This window comes from Carassius auratus, chromosome 19, assembly GCF_003368295.1.
Source record: "Carassius auratus strain Wakin chromosome 19, ASM336829v1, whole genome shotgun sequence".
Classification (NCBI taxonomy): Eukaryota; Metazoa; Chordata; class Actinopteri; order Cypriniformes; family Cyprinidae; genus Carassius; species Carassius auratus.
In genome coordinates, this window is record NC_039261.1 from 23,512,870 (window position 1) to 23,532,458 (window position 19,589).

Consider the following 19,589-nt stretch of genomic DNA (forward strand, 5'->3'; position numbering starts at 1 on the left):
GCGCTTTGCCTCAGTGACGCTGTATCCTAGCAACGAGGATTTAAGCTTGGCCATCGGTGCCATCCTGCGCTCTTTCAGTTACCCCACGGCCAGCTTGATTTGTGCCAAAGCAGAGTGTAAGTCTGCAGGGAAAACGCAGACACGGTCAACTATGAACCGGCCATTCTATCTTTCTGCTGTTATAGATCCGATGAACCGTTCATTGTGCACAGTACCTTTATAATTCAGTTCACAATAACCAATTCACGCCGCAATTCATTTTATTTTTAACACAAGTGCATTATCCTTAGGCTTTGTGCCTATTATATGATGTTATTAAAAGTCTATGCCACCGCTTCAGCAAATTAAGTTTTTATAAGATTAATCCTCTTATTAGCTTTATACGTGTGGATTCATTTTTCTGCATGATAATGATAAAATGACATTATATTCAACAAACATATTGGATTTGTGTATTAGCAATAGCACACATGCATTAGTTCATAGTACATGAATTCAAATAAAGTATAAAAGTAGAATAAAAAAAAATAGTATGGGGTTTTACCATATGTATAACCATGTTTAACAGTTAATATAGTCACGGTTGAAGGGATTTGAAACACTTGAGGACTTCTTAATTAAAAAGCTCATCTGGCTTTCAGGTGATGTCAGATGATTGTCACTGAGTTTTTAGATTCCCTCACATTAAGGACTGTGTCAACAAACCAGCAAACAAGAAGAAATATTAATTGTATTTGTTCTACTTTGTTGACTCAGCTTAATGAGTAGTAGTTAGTGCACTAGAGTGAAGCGTATGTTAGCCGTTTACGATGTTGATCTCTCATGACTTGCTGATGCGAGCAGCTCTCGCTTGATTGGTATAGTCTGGGTAATGGTGCTTTGGTTTTATGCACCACTGTTTACTGCTGTTTGCATATCTGCACTTATCTCATCCTTTTCCGTATAATTATTGCAGTCTGAGCTCATATTAAAGTGAAAGTGAGCGTTTGTCTGTTTAAGATGCATGCGGTAGTGTTTAGGTTTGAGTTCTCTGTGTGCATTAGCATGCATGGATGTGCTCATCTACACATTGGTTCCTTACTGATGTGGATGTGTGTGAGAGCATGGATACATGTTGTTGTTGTTTTTTTGAGAAAGCACTCTTTCATCACTTCACCCTGCTGTTATCGCTAGCCATGCATCTTGTTGACTCCAGTCCAAAATCAATGGAGCCACCATATGGATTTTGCGGGTGCTTAGAGCACAAATTTATGTACATACAGAATTAACTTTATTGGCTCTCAAAGTCACTTAATTCGATAGTCACTGACTTTAATACGGAGGAGCAGGGTGGAATGAAAGGTAAGGTTTACAGCAATTGACAGTTTATGAAAGTTGTTAAAAGGTTTTAGATTGTGACATGACATTTATTTTAATCACAACCTGACATATGCTGAATGACCGTTCTGATTTACATTCATTGTAAATGAATTCTTTCAAGTTTTACAAATCTTTCACAAACTCCCAGGAATATATGTTTACGATGTTTTTTAACATGCTTGCCCAAATGAGTTGTATAATGCTATAATGGGGTTTTATGCTACATCTCAGGCCTGCTGCGATTGGAGGAGCTTGTGCGTCACTTCCTTATATCCCGGGACACACTCTCAGTCAGAATGCTTGATGAAAATTTGGACCCCACCCCCCTGCTGAAAGAAATCCGTGATGACAAAGTTGCAACTATTATCATTGATGCCAATGCATCTGTGTCAATACTGATACTAAAGAAGGTATGTGTGCTCATATAGGGGTCAAAAAGTCTGAAATTTTTTTTTTTTTTAATTCACATTTTTTTTCTTTAATTTCAAAATTTTTGTGAAAACTAATCTTATATATTATTTATGGTATATTTAATATTAAATTATTTTCTTTCATTTTTTTATTACATTTGTTGTGTTTAAGTGTGTGTGTGTGTGAGGGGGGTCTTGTATATTTATATGTATATATTTTTTCTTAATACTTACATTTAATTAATTGCAAAGTTTAAATTGGATTGTAAATACCTGATTTGTAGTTTCAGACTTTTATATTCAACACAGCTAAAAAACATATGCCAGACATGACTCAATATGACTCTACTCAGTAGTATGACTTACAATTACAACAATTGGTGTTTTTTCCTCTCTCTAGGCCTCAGAATTAGGCATGACGTCAGCCTTCTACAAGTACATCCTCACCACAATGGTAAACAAACCCCCTTTTTTTCACTTTCACCAATGACACACTACCCTTTCTCCCCTTAACCCACTTTCATCCAATAACAGCGACGGCAGGCCTGGCCATTGACCAGCTCATCACAGATGCACAGCGCATGCATGCCGTTTATCATCATCATCGTGGATGAGGTGGATTATGTCCTTGTTTTGAGGTCGCATATGCTTCTGTTGTGAGCGTAGGATTTTAATACGACTGTTACAAGTTAAAGTGAAGTAGGCTAAAGCATTTGACCTTGAGAGGCAATTGAATCTTGGAAGAGAAGATGTGAGACTGTTCAAACATAGTGGTCCTTATGACCTCGGTAAATGGCAAATATTTAAAACATTTAGAGATTAACTTGAATTTTTTATGAAGTTTTTATTTATTTTTCTTTTTGGAATTGGGAGGAAGCCAGACTTTACTCTGCAGTAAGGCAGCAATTCAGCTGAGAGCGTGCCAACCGAAAAAAAGTCTATAGATACATGAATAGGAGTATGAAAGAAGATGAGTTGAATTACTTTTTATTGTGAATGTTTTAATTTAGTAATGCACCGTTATGTCATCATAAAGAATTTTCTACGTACATTTTTTTTATAAGGACTTTTTCTCTCTTAAAACTGCTCATTTAAACCTTCAAATTCAAGCTTAGCCATTCATTAATCAGACTTTGGCAAGCTTTTTCCAAAAAATATGGACACATGCAGACAACCTTCGGGCAACACTGCAAATGTATATTCGATTCCTCGTTGAGTGATGGCTTTCAGTAGCAGTTTCTAAAATTAAGTCTGTGTCTTGAATGAGGTCATCATCTTGTCAGTTTCACATTGTCAGCAATCTAATTGAAAGCAGACGGAAGATGAAAGATACTTGCCATTATCAAGCCCTTCAAAAGCAGTAATGCTATCTGTCATACCTCCATTCATAAACTATAAGACAAGCATCCTCAGTAGGAATCAAAAGGCCTACTGCTGCTGAAGGGTCAATGACAGATCAAGGACATTGTTCGGCTTGGCTTGAAATGCACCTCAACTCTAGAAGGTCTTAAAGTGTTGGGAATTTTCTTGGAGATCAATGTACTATATGCAGACATATTGGGATGCTCTTTATGAAAAACTCAATGGGTATCTTTATACAATAGGTGGAGTTGGATCCTCCTTCAGCTGCCATTTAGATGACAACCATTTGTGATAAATAACCTAAAAGCTGCTTTGCTCGGGCACCAATTGATGGATTCACCATTAGCTTCCCTATGCTGCTACACGGCTATAGAAAAAAGTATTTATTTATTTTACCATTGACAAACTCATTGTTTATTGGTTGTATCTTTACTCTATTGTATTTATTTGTGCTGTTGCTTGTTGTTGGATAGAATATTCTTTTTTTATTATTAGAATGAATAGTTTTTCCATAAACATAGCATATACCGAACTGTACCGAAACCATGAATCTAAAACCGTGAAACAAACCGAACCGTGAAAAAGTTGACCCCGTGCCACCCCTACTACCTGCTGTACCTGTGGGATTATTCACATGCCAGTAAATAACAAAGCACAAGAGCTGATTGATTTGGTGGACAAGGTGAAAGCCATAGTACTCTAGGACAGCTAAAAATCCCTTTTTTATAAAACAAATTGAGCCAATTTTTTATGTTTTCCTTGAACATTCCCAGTGGGCACCACTTATGTTGAGTGGAATTCTAGCTGGGTTGAATATTGCCTTCAGTTAATTACTATTTATTTAAGGATGAGGTTTTTCCAAATCCTGTAGGGAGCAGCAGATATTTGCAAAAACTGACGAGGCAAATGGAGCTATTTAAAAATCCTGTAGACCTTTTTTAAATATGTAAATATTTAATTTGAGTGAAGCACACATTTATGAAATCACTATTAATGTGTTATACAATTTTTTGCACCGCAAAATAATTTTACTATTATGCAGGGGCGGATCTAGAAAAATATCGATGGGGTGGCGAGAAGGGGGCAGGAATTTTTGAGGGGTGGCAACATCTGGCAGACATATACTGAATTTATTCACAGTTTTCACAGTTTGATGATAAAAATATTTGCACACTACAAAAGGACACAGGCTATCATTTACAAACTTAATCCCACACTCACTAATATATACAGTATGCATCGACATGTAAGAGCATTATAAAAGGTTCAGTGTTATCAATATGTCAGTTTAGTATAAGAAACACAAGACTTTAATAACCAATGACATTTCCAGATGGGGAGACTCAGCTGATTTTCTACTGTTTAGTGTTAATCACCATCTAACTCAACCAGTCAAGAGCTACATTTAGCCTTAGATGCTATATGAATATGGTCCCTGAAGCATAGGCTTTATTAGCTGACAATAATTATAAATAAATAAATATTATAGGCACAATTACAAATGTACTTTTAGAAATTGTTTTTGAAAAATATGGTGTTATTGTTTTGGTAAGCTTAAATTAAAACTTCTATGAAAACTTGTGTGATATTCCTTTAAAATAATGTTTTAGTATATCTTTTTTTAAGTATACTTTACTAAGCAATTTTTTACATAATTTATTTGAGTTAGATCAAACTTTTATTTTGATGGGTTGCAACCAGAGTTTCTGTGTTTTTTAATAAACTATTATTATTAGCTAATAGGCCTACTTGACGTATAGCATACTCTACTGTGCAATACTATATTTCTGTTTAAATTTCTTCAAGTTATACCGAGATTTTATTTTGACAGGTTGTCATAAAGACATTGCCGTTCCTGTCAGTCTGTGTATACGATACGAATGAATGACGAGTTTTATCAAATGAAATGGTGAAATCCTCTCATAGCGCGCTGGAGTGCACATGTGTAGCATACATCATGCATCAATATAGTGAAGAGCTGAAAACACCACACGTGCTTCAGTGTGTGTGTGTGTGTGTGTGTGTGTGTTTGTGTGTAGTAGAGCACACATTCCCAGAGACGTGTATAACAACACCTTAAGGGTTCCCATAAGCAGGATTTATTGTTGTGCCCCCCTTCCTCAAATACGATGATGAAAAAAAAAAAACTACTACAGGGGTGAAAAAATAACTTTAATCAAATAAAAAACTAAATGAATAAATTGTATTATTTACAAATCACAATTGTAGCTCTCGACATTTACCTGTGGCTATAACTTTATTATGACTCTAATTTATTTTAAAGTCTCAAGCATTCAGAAATCATGCAAAAGGAAACTAAGCAGTTTTACTATGATAAAACCATGTTTTTTTTTTAGTAAGGGTTGTGATATGCACGTTTTTTGCTGAAGAAATTATAAAGCCTTTGTCTGCTATAGCAACAAGGTGGCCAAAAATGAAAGATTTAGTGAATATTTGAATTAAATGTTTGGTCAGTAGTCTAAACAAGGATTTGATTGTCCTGTAAGTGTAACAGCAGCAATCACATGGCATTTGTAATAACATCTACATAAATTGTTTATATTTGACTACATTATGTATTTTAACAGTGTTATTATTAACCAATCATTACTGCCTCATTATTTTTTTATATAATGCATTTTAAGTCATTTTAAAGGCTATTGATGGCTTAGGTCTGTTTTTATAGCAACAACAACAACAAAATATTACAGTATATTAATACTTTGTAAATTATTATTTGAAGTAACAAAACCATGGTTAATTTGCAGTTACCATGGCTACAAGAACAATGATTTGTGGTGTTACAGTTATAACCATGGGTAATTTTCGTAAGGGAACCTGAAAAAAAAAAAAAAAACTTTCACAGAAATGTGCCTGAAAGTGATAAACAGGCCTAATTTTTACCTAAATGATTTATAATATATATTAATATATATAAAAAATGTATAAGGTGTGCATTGTAGGTGAAACCTAAATTAACACATTACAATTGTTTTTTATGACTGCAAGTCTTTCTCCTCAAATGCTATTGAGCTTCAAATTTGCGTTTGAGCCCATGTGATTTACAGATTATTTTAATAAATATCAAACATTTAATTCAATTGTGCATTATAGCTGACACCTACGTGAACAGTTACAGTTGTTTTATGACTAAGTCATTCTCCTCAAATCCTACTGACATTAGAAAAGTGTATACCAATATCGCATGTAACTTTAGAGACTGTCCCTAAATTTGAGACTCAAACATTCAACGTAAAGCCAACTTTTTGTCTGTGTTTTTTTTTTTTTTTTTTTTTACTTTGTTTTCTTTTCTCTTCGGTGGATTTGATTCATTCATCAATTATGAACATTTAGCCGCAAACAAGAGGTGCGATCGGTTGCGAGCGCGGATGGGAGAATGGAGGAAATTTTTTTTTTTTTTGGAGCAACTGGGATGACGCCCCCTCTGGGAGTTGGTGCCCTAGGCTGATTGAGTCAGTTCGGGAGTTCGGAGCGTGATCGCGAATCATTTGAGTCAGTTCGCGAGTTCAAAGCGGGTTCGCGAGTCAATTGAATCAGTTCGGGAGTTCGTAGCGGGATCGCGAATCATTTGAGTCAGTTATGGGGATAGCGAATCATTTGAGTCAGTTTGGGAGTTCGGAGCAGAATCGCGAATCATTTGAGTCAGTTATGGGGATCGCGAATCATTTGAATGAGTTTGGGACTTCGGAGCGGGTTAGCGAATCATTTAAGTCAGTTTTGGGGATCGCAAATCATTTGAATCAGTTCGGGATTTCGGAGTGTCTTCGAGGATCATTTGAGTCAGCTCGGGAGTTCGGAGCGGGAACGCGAATCATTTGAGTCAGTTCGGGAAAGCGTGGCGGATTCTCGAATCAGTTGAATCAGTTCGGAAGTTCGTAGCGGGTTCGCGAATGATTTGAGTCAGTTCGGGAGTTCAAAGCGGGTTCGCGAATCATTTGAGTCAGTTTGGGGATCGCAAATCATTTGAATCAGTTCGGGAGTTCGGAGCGGGATCACGAATCACGAAAGATTCGCGCTCCTAAATTTTCAAATTGGCCATAACCTTTAATTCGTTGCTGCCAACTGGGGTGGCAGCAGGGGTGGCAAGGCTTTCTTTTAGGGTGGCATTTGCCACCCCGGTAGATCCGCCGCTGTTAATATGCTGCCTGACACTGTTGCATTCAGTTCTGTCATTTCTTCAAGATTTTTCTTCAAGATTTTTCTTTAATAGTCATTAAATTGGTTGAAGAATTTGAAGTTTACTTTAAAATTATTAAAAGCTGTGTTTAAGTTTGCAATCACAGAGAGTTAAGTCACACTACATCTGGAAAATGACATTACAAAAAATTCAAACATACATTTTACTTTTAAGAGCTCTCAGTATACAGCCTTACTGTGTTGCAGTGTTAATAGTCTAAAACCACAAATTAAGTTCTCATATTTTTACCAGCATGACCCTGAACTTCAAATAATGTAAACTATGTTCTCTTCCATAACTATTACAGCAACTTCTTTACTATATTAATAATGCTTTTAAATAATATACAGACCGAGTTTTTATCCGTAAAATGGTCAAATTGAAATATTTATAGCGTTAAAGCAGTGCTGACAAGGTGTTAGAGAATATTCTAGTAAACTCACCTCAGCTCACGCTAACAGGATAATAAAACAGCGGCCAAACTGGGCTGACAGAAATAACAGTTTATACTAAATACTGTGAGAAAACCATGAGTAATTTAACTGTTAAACACTCACCTGTATCATGACACTGGTGTAACAGTAATTAAGTATATGAACATCGCGCCAGTTTTCAGTAATAAGAAAATGATTATGCGCATGCGCACCAACTGACAGAAGCAGAATGTGTAATAAGTTTAGTGGCAGAGCTAGGCTACTGATTAGCGTCTTCATTTAACACAAAACCAAGAATGTGCGCTTTTATTAAGTAAAGCGTTAATTAAACTATTTCTAATTGTTCAAATCACAGCATTCTATGTCCACAGTACTTTTTTTGGTAGCTTTGGTAATCTTTCCCTCTCAGGATTTCTCTGTTTTTATTTTTATACACACAAATTATTATATAGGCCTAGGGCTATGAACGGAAAATTTTTGGAATTCATTTGAGGTCAAGCCAAAACGGCAGTCTATTTAGTAAACCGAATTGATGGCTTTAATAAGAATGTTGAATTGTCATTTAAGGGGCTTATTAAAGCAGTAATAATACACAAGTTCACTTTATTGTTGTTGTTTTTTTTTTCTTATTTATTCACACATTATAAAGCTAAAAAAAATTGAAGAGTTTTGGGGTGGACTGAAAATGATGCATTGCTTTTTGTTAAATTAAGTAAATAAATTAATGTGACTTTTTTTTTTTAACTTGTTTGTATTGTTTAGATTTGATTTTTTTGTATTAAATAAAGGTGTTGTAATCTCTTTCTCAGGATTTCCCTCTGTTGAGGTTGGATGATGTGGTAGATGATCAGTCAAATATCGTCGGCTTCTCCATGTTGAACAGCAGTCATCCTTTCTACCTAGAGTTCATCAGGAGTCTAAACCTGTCATGGAGGGAAGGTTGTGATCTCAGCCCCTATCCTGGTCCGGCGGTGAGCTTACAAAGATAGACTTACTTAATAATATAGAGTATGTGAACCTGGACCACAAAACCAGTAATATATTAATCAGTGGCAATTCAGCATTAGGACACAAACCCTTTAGCTATATATGAGCTGTTGTGGTACTTGAAGTGTGAGAGGTTGTGATTTTGTTAACATTATTAAATTAAAACGTTATCTATCAGGAGATGCATATGAATAACAGTGATGTGTTTGGTTGCGTTTGCATCTAAAAATCCTTTTTCAGTTCTAAGAGCTTCTATAATTTCAGTAATTTGATTGACATTCTGTTGCATTATTTCAACCAGATTTTGCTTAGATGGGGAAAACTGTGAGCTGTAAATCTATTACAAAATCTATGGAATAATGAGATGTTATTTCTGCCAGGAGGTTTTTCCGAAATCTTACCAAGTATAATGTGTGCCACACTACGTACTGTAATTTAGGAACCACTATTGCTGTAGGGCCCTAAAAGACGTGAAGTCTCCTTGCCCCCCTAATGACCTCATCTGCTGTCTTTCTCAATTCAGCGTTCCTTTATTCTCTTTTTCGCACCTCTCGTCTCGTTTGTCTCATGCTCTCTCTCCACCTACAGTTGTCATCAGCGCTGATGTTCGATGCAGTGCATGTGGTGGTCATAGCGGTGCGCGAACTGAACCGCAGTCAGGAGATCGGAGTGAAGCCTCTGAGTTGCACGTCTTCACTCATCTGGCAACACGGCACCAGTCTCATGAACTACCTGCGCATGGTACGTGTCACCATGGCTACTCCGTTCGCAGACATTTTCTGACTGCCTCGCTTGATGACTTTAGTGTTTAGTCTTTACAGCTGTATGTATACTGTACTGTATGTCACTTTGATGAGCTGTAGAAGCCTAATCATCAGTGTCCTCGATTTAATATGTTGATGTGTTTCTGCGTGCAACTGCTTATTGGCTTTTATAGGCTCTGTTAAAGTCAACATGAAATTGACCTTATTTACTTTCTCAACGTACAATATGTTAATAGTCTCTCTGTGCACAGTTTATAAGTGCATGCTTTGAAAAAAATAGATTCTTTGTAATCTATGCAGCAGCCCCATGGCGTCGATAAACAAGGTTCAGAGAGTTTATGACGGTTGCTTTTCAATTTACCCTGCAATAAATCTAAACCTGTGCTAATGCATTATTGTGCATTGAGTGTCGCTGAGCATCATATAACGTCATTACAAAACATTTAGCACAGTTCAGCACTGAGAAACTATGCAGAACACAGCAACAACAGCTGCAAATGAACCAACTTAAATCATTTTTTATATATATATAATTAAATATATTACTAAATTAGTAATAAATTACTAATTGAATAAATGCAATATCTATGCAAATAGATTACAAATGTAATTAAAAAACTTACCACAGGTGTCATAGGCTTATGCTACTATTTATGCAACAAATGAATGTTAATTAAAATAAATAAAAGAATTCACAGGTAGCTGGAGTTCTTAATGGGCTGAGTTTGTCACAATGTTCCCAGTTGTCCCGTCCATCGACAGGCCTGATGATGACCAATGCCGTATAACTTTTATGTCCTCTGTGATGATTAAACCCAGCTACAGTAATCTTACATCTGACCTACGTTTCAGAGCAATTATAACTGTGCCCTTAACACCAGATGTGCATTGTTTATTGCGACCTGTCTGAAGAACTGCTTGTGTTTGATCATTTTAATGCTGCTTCTATACTCTGTGAGATTCTAGACGTTGTTTGTGTTGTCTAGTCACAAGTGCGCTCTTTCATTCATTGTGTCCCTCCATCTGTTTTGCAGTTTGTCCATCACTCCATCATTTCAGCACTCCATTTGGCACCATCCCCGCACCTCCTCTCGCCCGCCGTTCTCGGTTTGTCTCCATAACTCCAAGTGTTTACCTCCCTTGCCAATAATAATGAAAACAGTCATTATTTTTGCGATTGCGTTTGGTGACGCCGGTGGAGCAGAAGTGACACTTCATCTTAACTTTCTTAATCATCTCAAAGTTTGTCCTCTGGCTATCTCTCTCTTTTTCGCCACCTGCGCAATAATTTCTACCTTAATATTGTAGGTTCAAATGAATGCTATTTGTCATTCTTGTTTGTTACCCTTGGTTTAAATCCCCCTCTCTCTTTTTTTCACATTAGGTAGAGTATGACGGCCTAACAGGCCGCGTGGAGTTTAACAGCAAAGGCCAGAGGACCAATTACACGCTTCGTATTCTTGAGAAATTCAAGGGGGGTCACAAAGAGGTAATGTGCACGCACACACACACACAGACACACAAGCTCATTCTCATGAACACTAACTCCGCATTTTATCCGGAATCACGGGAGAGGTTGTGAGGTCTAATGAATGGGTGGTAGCTGGAGTAATCACTACTTCACTCCTCTCTTATTGATCATAGTATTGATCCCTCACTTCATGCTCATTTATCTTTCCTTCATCCCCTCGTCTTATTCGCTCAACTCGTTTATTCCTGCCTGTTTCCCCCCCGTGAGATCAAACATGTTTTCAAATGGGTCGCAAATGATTTTGTATGATTTAGCTCTTTCAGCTTAGATTTGTTCATGAAAGTAGTTCTAACCGTCTTCTTTGTTATTAAAGGCATCTTTTTTTTTTTTTTTTGTACTTCACATTTGCAGATCGGTGTCTGGTACTCCAATAACACGTTGGCTATGAACTCCACATCTTTAGACATCAACATGTCTGAAACCTTAGCCAACAAGACGCTCATCGTCACCACAATACTGGTAAGAACTTCTCCAGATATGAGTCTGTGGGCTTTGAGGAGCATTTCAGACCAGACGTTATTGTGAATTATAGGGTTTTTACAAGTTGGCACTCACTTTTACAAGCTTTCCAGATTCAAATCTAGCACATGGGCAGGCAGAATCTCTTTAGTGCACCTCTCTAAACAAAATTCTGCATTAATGAGCCAGTAAGATGAAAATTCTAAGCTTCCTATCACTGTTTATAAATCCTGTACATTAGGTTTAAATCCATCCAAGGTTAAAAAACATTGTCATTTTGTCAAAATATAATTTTAAAATTACCTCAATTCTCAGAGATCCCCAAACGGTTCCCGCGAAGCTGTTCAAAACATTCAGTTTCCTTAAACCCCACCTTTCGGTTGCATACTGTGTTCTGATTGGTCAACTGACATAGTTTTGATTGGTTGTTCCGCACACAACTTCACAGTAAACAATGCGTTAGCATCTGTTTGGGGTGAATTATGTCTTATTCCTCTTACCGCGAAGCAAACAGTAAAATAAAAAACTTGAACAGTCTCGCTGCTTTTTCTTCTGTGTGGGTGTATTCAAGCCGCTCGCTTCAGTTTGAATCTGAATAGCGCATTCAGCGCGGGGCCGTGGTCACATTAGATATAAGGAAGGGAGACTTGAAAAACAGACATTGTGTTGTTTTCATATGGATTACTTTATCACAGAATATCTGTTTTCGGCAGCACTTGTTTAGTTTTAAAGTAGACATGTCAAGCTTTCTATAGATATCTCTCTCATGTCTCTTCGTTGAGTATTCACTGAGTTACACTTCATTTTAATGACGTTTTTGTAAATGAAGATCAGCGCAGACAGCACACATACTGATAAGACGCTCGGGAGAAAACAAACGCATAACTTCATAATCATACTTCGCGTTGTGATTTGGAGATGCTCATTGGTCTAAATAAAGTTGGTAATGAACTCTCTTTTATGGCCAAACGCTTTGAAAATCCCGCTGTACTCACCGAGATTAGAAAAGCAGTCATCAATGAAATGTTGTGAACACAACAAAAGGGATTTGTTGTACTGCTCTGGTATTGTGGTAAAAATGAATTTTAGCCATTGTTTCTTCTGATCTTCATTCTTTGGCAGTGAAAATAAAACAAACTTGCCTTTACAATTAAAAACACACTGTCTCCTCGACATGATGCTATCACACCAACCAGAGCGTCTGTGTGTGTGGGGGGGGGGGCAGCTCAGAGTTCCGTTTCTGTCAACACGGAAGGCGGAGATTATTATGCAAAGTGTTCTAGTGACGTACATAGAGATGGGCAAAAGATTTGAAATCTATAACGACTCGTTTCAGCGATTCAGAGTCGACTCCTTACTTTAGAAGCCGATAACTTTATAAATCGTGTACATTTTGGTTTAATTACTTTGCACATTGTTTACACTGATGGACAGCTACATCATACACTGTAATACAGGTAATTTTTGATTTCCCATCTGTGTGGCTCTTTAAGGTGTCTTAAATGTTATTATGGGCTCTACAGATGTTTGTTAAAGTAATGCATTATTTAAATCAGGCAGGATATGAGATGATTCAGAAGCATTGCTTGCTTACACAGAGCTTATACAGTGTAATAATGTTGTTTCTTGCATTCATGGTTGTAAGATGAGGCTTTCTAGATTCAGACTTAAAAATCTCAAAACAAAAATTAAAGGGGTAGTTCACCCCAAAATGAAAATTAAGTCATTATTTACTCACAAAATGGCAGTCAATGGCTGTAGAGATTCTGAAACAAAATAAAGGGTATAAATCCATCATAAAATGTACTCCACATGGCTCTGGGGGTTAATAGAGGCCTTCTGAAGCAAAGGGATGCGTTCAAAAAAAAAATCCATATCTAAAACTTTATTAACCGTAATCTATAGCTTCTGCTAACCGTTATAGAGTGGTGTTCCAGATGACGTAGGCAAACGTGATGACGAACATAAAAGTGACAAACACAGAGGAGAAAGCTGTGTGGTGCACTTTCTATAGATTTAGTCACATCTATTGGACTTCATGATCCATCCAACTTTATCTTAGACCCCATTCACTGCCATTATAAAGCTTGGATGAGCCAGGACATTTTTTCATTTAACACTGATTGTATTCGTCTAAAAGAATAAAGTAATATACACCTGCAATGGCCTGAGGGTGAGTAAATCATGGGGTAATGTTCATTTTTGGGTGAACTATCCATTCAATGCACTTTCCTAGTCTTATTGTGGAAAAGCAATCACTTTTTAGCTCGGGCTATTGGATGATATTAACCAAGCTGGTTTTAATATATACTGTTTTAAGCAACAATTTCTATACCAACTTTCTGTCTCATTCCATTGCGGTATACAACAACCATGCCTCAGCATCCAGTCAATTTCAGATGGGTAACACAGAGAATTGCCTTGCACTTTTCTCATTTAATTTAGTGTTTCAATCTGAAATATTTCCCATTATGAAAGCAGAGTGGATAATACCACAGAAGATCAAAATGTAAATTAAAAACAACAAACGAGAGTTGCAATATTTTCTATAGTACCTTCATTGATTGCGTCCATATTCGCTGCATCATTATTCATTCCACTATCATACAGTGTTGCTTCCAATCAACTAACACCTAACACACATAAGCTACTCCTAATAACATACTCTAATTATTTTAGAATGTTTTACTGTTTGTATTTGTTCTGTTTTTAAGAAGAAAAAAAAACAGTCTCATGGCATAACAAGTCATCGCTTTATTGTTAACCATCTTATTTGCATCATGTGTTTGCAAAATGAAGAAAATAGCTTAGCTATCCCGAGGCACTGTAGAAGAAATAATACATTCAAATCAGGAATCCGCAGCCAGATAGGAACTTTCACATGTCAAGGCCAAGGAAGCACCGTTTCACTGGATTTTACTGCCATTTCATGGCTTAACACCAATCAAAATGCCACTTCCACTCTATGGCTATTGACTTTGATTGAGTTTATGGTGCTTCACTGTATTGAAATTGAGAGTGGAATATTAGAGCATTAAATGTTACCTTCATCCTGTTTTATAGGAAGATCCATACGTGAAGCGCAAGGCAAACTACCAGGCCTTTCAGGGTAATGATCAGTACGAGGGCTTCTGTGTGGATATGCTGCGGGAGCTGGCAGACATGCTGAAGTTTTCCTTCCGGATCAAGCTGGTGGATGACGGGCTGTATGGAGCTCCAGAACCTAATGGGTCATGGACTGGCATGGTGGGGGAACTCATCAACAGGGTATGCATGTGTGCACATCCCTAATTAAGCTCTGTGGACACCTTGTGTAAAAATAGAGACACTTTTCAGTTACCTCGACCCTCAGTGAAACTCTTGGGCTTTTTATAACATGAGTTTTTTTTTTTTTAACACTGCATTTGTAATTTAAGTAACGTTGAGTAACTGCAATCAAATTACATCAATTCAAAATGTAACATATTGCTTTACTGCTTTACCAGGAAAAGTCATTAGATTACAGTAATGCGTTATCCCCATCTCTCTATATATGTATGTTTGTGTGTGTGTCATACACCTGATTTGCTCTGGATTTTTGCCAGTTGATGTTTCCATCAGAATAATTATTACTGATATTAGCACTATTCGCACTAATGCTAAAAATAATGGCAGCAATAATAAGAACGGTAGTGTAATTCTATTAACCCCAGTGTGTGCAGGTCTCGGCAAAGCCCTTTTGAAATACGCCAACACACACACATGCTAATCAATTCATTTCTGTGTCTAATTATCCTGTGGTGCTATACCATCACAGCTGCTAACACTAGAGTACTGTTGGTACTTGTTGATCTATTGTGTGTGTAAACTGTGCTCATCTTTCTCCAAGGACATGCACTTCAGCTCTTGCCTGACACCAGCGTTTGATGGTTTACAAAGCTATCTCTCAGTAATCAATTAGCCAGTAATTAAGCAGATTGAGAGATATCTGAGGTACACTTGGGGTTTTGAACAGAATAAACTGCTATTGATCACCCCTACTGTTAGGGAGACTATTTTGCTTGACAAACTGCAAGCTACTTGTTGTTTAAAGTCATTCAGGTTGACAAAGTTAGACTTCTAGCTTCTGATAAAAGCCACAGTAATTGCATTTAAGATATTAAGGGGGATATCAAAGCTGTTTAAAGGAATAGTTCGACTAGAAATGAAAATTTGCTGACTATTTACTCATCCTCAGGCCACCCAGGATGTAAATGTTGAGTTTGTTTGTTCATCAAAATAATGGATCCTCTGCAGTGAATGGGTGCCATCAGAATAAGAGTCCAAACATCTGATATAAACATCACAATAATCCACAAGTGATCCACATCACTCCAGTCCATCAATTAATGTTGCTAAAATCCAACATTAACTGATGGACTGGAGTGGTGTGGATTATGTTGCTAAAATCCATAACAGTCCATAATAAATAATACAGTTTTCCAATGGAAAAGTTGCCTTGTTCTTTTGAAACAGTTCAGCTACTGTCACACTACTGAGAAATGCAGTCAAGTTAGCAGCCTCACTACTTTTAGTGACTCTAGCACTGTCACCCCCTCCTCCTGGAGGAAAGGAAAGAAAAAGGGCAAAATAATGCCACAGTGGGCTTTTTTTATTCATTATTGTTCTTTTCCTTCCTCAGGAACTTTCTTATTCTCTCCCCCTTCATTTTTCATGCGTATCCCTCGTTCCCTTCATCTCTCAAGGGCACAATATTCCCTGTTTCTTCGCTGGAAGCCTGTCTTTACCATCTCTCTGTTCTTAACCATTCCTCATCGCCTCTTCTGTATCTGTTTCTGCTCTCAAGGACCGTCGCTTTATTTCTTCCCCCTCGCTCTTTCCTTTTTCATAGGCACTTTTTAGCCCTGTTTTTCTATCTCTCTCCTTCCCTGTAATAAATAAATCTCTTTCCTTTTACCCAAGGACTCTCATATCGAATTCTTCCATCAACCCAGGCTTCTTCCAGTGCACTTACATCCCTTTATTATCCGTCCATTCATCCAGCCAGCTGTCCAGTTTTGACTTCCCCCTTTTCAATTCTTCTCCCATCTCTTTGCTCCTTCTACTTGTGCTAAATATCCTTTTTCTTTTGGCTGCCGCTCCTTGTCTTCATCAATGAAGATCAGATAATGTCAGACACTTTTCTTCTGGAGTGCTTCTTGAAACCAAGGTCAATGTTTAGCGTGGGAACACACGTGGAGCACCAGTGACATATAACCAAAGCACAGGCCTTCTTCCAGTCAAGCATTTTACAACTGACAAAGCGATATGCTAATGAGTGCTTAGCTAAATTATCATCACCATGACTGAGAGTTGATAGTTAGTATCTGTCAGTGAAAAATCAGTAAAATCTTGAAGCACACTGTAGTTGTCCTGGATGTCCATCAGGTTTATTATATCTCATTTTTAAAATACTTCTATTGTTTATTCAGTCTTGACTGAAACTTGGTCTGAAATTATATAGGAAGTAAATGTAAGACTTCAGCCATTTCTTTAAAGATTTTTATATAATCTAATCTATGTATAAAGCATTTATTTTTGTGCTTGAGAAATTAAAATCAGGGTTAAAATAGGGGTTTGGTGTCTTTTGCTGTTGTTCATTTATGTGCTGCTTTATTCCATTTAACTCTGTTATAAGACATTATGGGTGACAAATACCTTTGCAAATGTAATTTAGTGTCATAAAATATTTAGTGCATTCTGTAAAACTAGTATGCTAGTCATTCTCTCTTTTTCTGTTTGTTACAGAAAGCAGATTTGGCGGTGGCTGGATTTACCATCACATCAGAGAGGGAGAAGGTCATTGATTTCTCCAAACCTTTCATGAACCTTGGCATCAGTATCCTGTACCGCGTCCACATAGTAAGACACATTTGTAATATACTGAATTGTGACTATACTACATTGGTGTTTATATACTGGGAATTATTGAATATGCTGCTAAAAGCAAGAAAATGTAAATGAATAAATGAAATGTTTAAACACTCAGTATATTATGCTTGGCTGTATAGTATTATTGTGTCAATATTACAAAACGTATTGATAATTATATCAATATCGAGCATTGATAATAATAATAATAATAATAAAAAAACAATAACAGTATTATTATAAAAATATTTATTATTGTTACTGTTGTCGTTTAATTTTCTCTCTCTGAAAACCAGTCAAAACATTTCTAACAATTACATTAATTTATAATAAAAACAAGTAAACATTAATAATAATAATTATTATTATTTTTATTATTATTATTATTTTAATAGTAATAAGAATAATTATAAATATGTATTACTGTTAATGTTTGATATCGCTGAAATATTATTATTATTATTATTATTATTAGTGTTTACTTATTTCCTCACAAAAACATTTATGATAATGCAAATGTATAACAAATTTATATAAATATTAATGCTTGTTTTATAATAATTAGTATTACAATTTTTGTTAATATACATGTTTTCTCTATTGTTATTTACAATGCCTATTTTTAATTGTTACTGCATAATTTAACAATAATTTTAAAGATAAATGACACATAAAAAGATCCAACCACATAAGAAAAAAATCTCTAGTCAATCTTTACCACTTTATTACCACTGTAAAATGCAAAAATATGTTGAATATACTATGGGATGATCTGAATTGCTCATCTGGGTTAGTAACACTAACCAAGGGTCGTTGCTTAGTGAAGAATTTGTTTGGTTGAATTAGTTTTTTTCCCCTTATTTCCTGCATGAAAATCTTGCATTTGAAAAGTAAAGCATGGTGTGAGTAATGGCATCAGTTCTCTGAGAAGACTTGAATTCATCAAATGTACACCTTGAATGCATTGTCACTTTGGATAAAAGCACCTACCTGATGCATAATGCATAAATGCACAAATGAAAAATTGTGCATAATGTTTTGTCCATATCAAAAACAAACTTTTACCCAATCTCTTCATATGAAAGCATGCACTAAACAACAACAAACAGCGATTGCATCAGGAAAAGCTTTTCTCTGGCTGTAGGAGAGGTAAAAGCATTGTTTGTATTGTTATGTGCTTTCTACAGGGCAGGAAGCCAGGTTATTTCTCCTTCTTGGATCCCTTTTCACCAGCTGTCTGGTTATTTATGCTTTTAGCTTATCTGGCCGTTAGCTGTGTGCTCTTCCTGGCTGCCAGGTACCAGACTGACACTCAATACACACACATCTAGTTATATTCACAGTCCAGTGTTCTTCTTGAGGTAATGGCTTCTTTCTTTGTCTCTCTCCCTCCCTCCATCAGGCTGAGTCCGTATGAGTGGTACAACCCCTTCCCGTGTTGGCGGGACCGCAGGGACCTGCTGGAGAATCAGTACACACTGGGGAACAGCCTGTGGTTTCCGATCGGTGGCTTCATGCAGCAGGGCTCAGAGATCATGCCCCGGGCTCTGTCCACACGCTGTGTCAGCGGCGTTTGGTGAGTGTGCCGATGTTTCGCACTTCCTCAGAGGTGTAGGAGACCATGCTGTAAGTGTTTGTGTGTGTGTATCTGTGAGTGTGAGTGCAGTATCAGTATCGACACCAGCTGGCTCTGCACACATGATCCAAAAGCTTACGTGTGTGACATGCCTGCTGTAAACTAAAGACTGGAATATGCTACAAGATTTTTACAGCCTGGAGAAGTTGAGCCGACAGATTTCATAAAAAATCCCGGATTAAATAATAGTAATACATTTTTAGCTTCAGAATTTGATTCCCTTGATAACACATGTTTGATATTTTGAGCCGATTTTAGCAACATGGTGCATTTAGAAAGTTAGAAATGTGTCAATTAAACCACCTGAAAAGTTTTTTATTTATACAGTAAATATATAAAAATACGTATATATTTTTTTCTATAAACAATAAATAAAAGCACATAAATTACTAAAAGGTGTAATAAAAAAGGTGCAATTACTTTTTAGAAGCAATACTTATTTAACAGGAATTTAAAGGTTTTAATATCATTATATGTTCTATTGTTTCTTTTTAATAATTTTTTTCTAGTGTAAGCTTCAGAATTTGATTCCCTTGATAACACATGTTTGATATTTTGAG

At 36.5% G+C, this 19,589-nt stretch overlaps 1 pseudogene; it reads left to right on the forward strand.

Annotated features, from left to right (window-relative positions):
* Positions 1–19,589, forward strand: part of LOC113119863 (glutamate receptor ionotropic, kainate 5-like) — a 43,393-nt pseudogene that overhangs the window by 7,001 nt on the left and 16,803 nt on the right.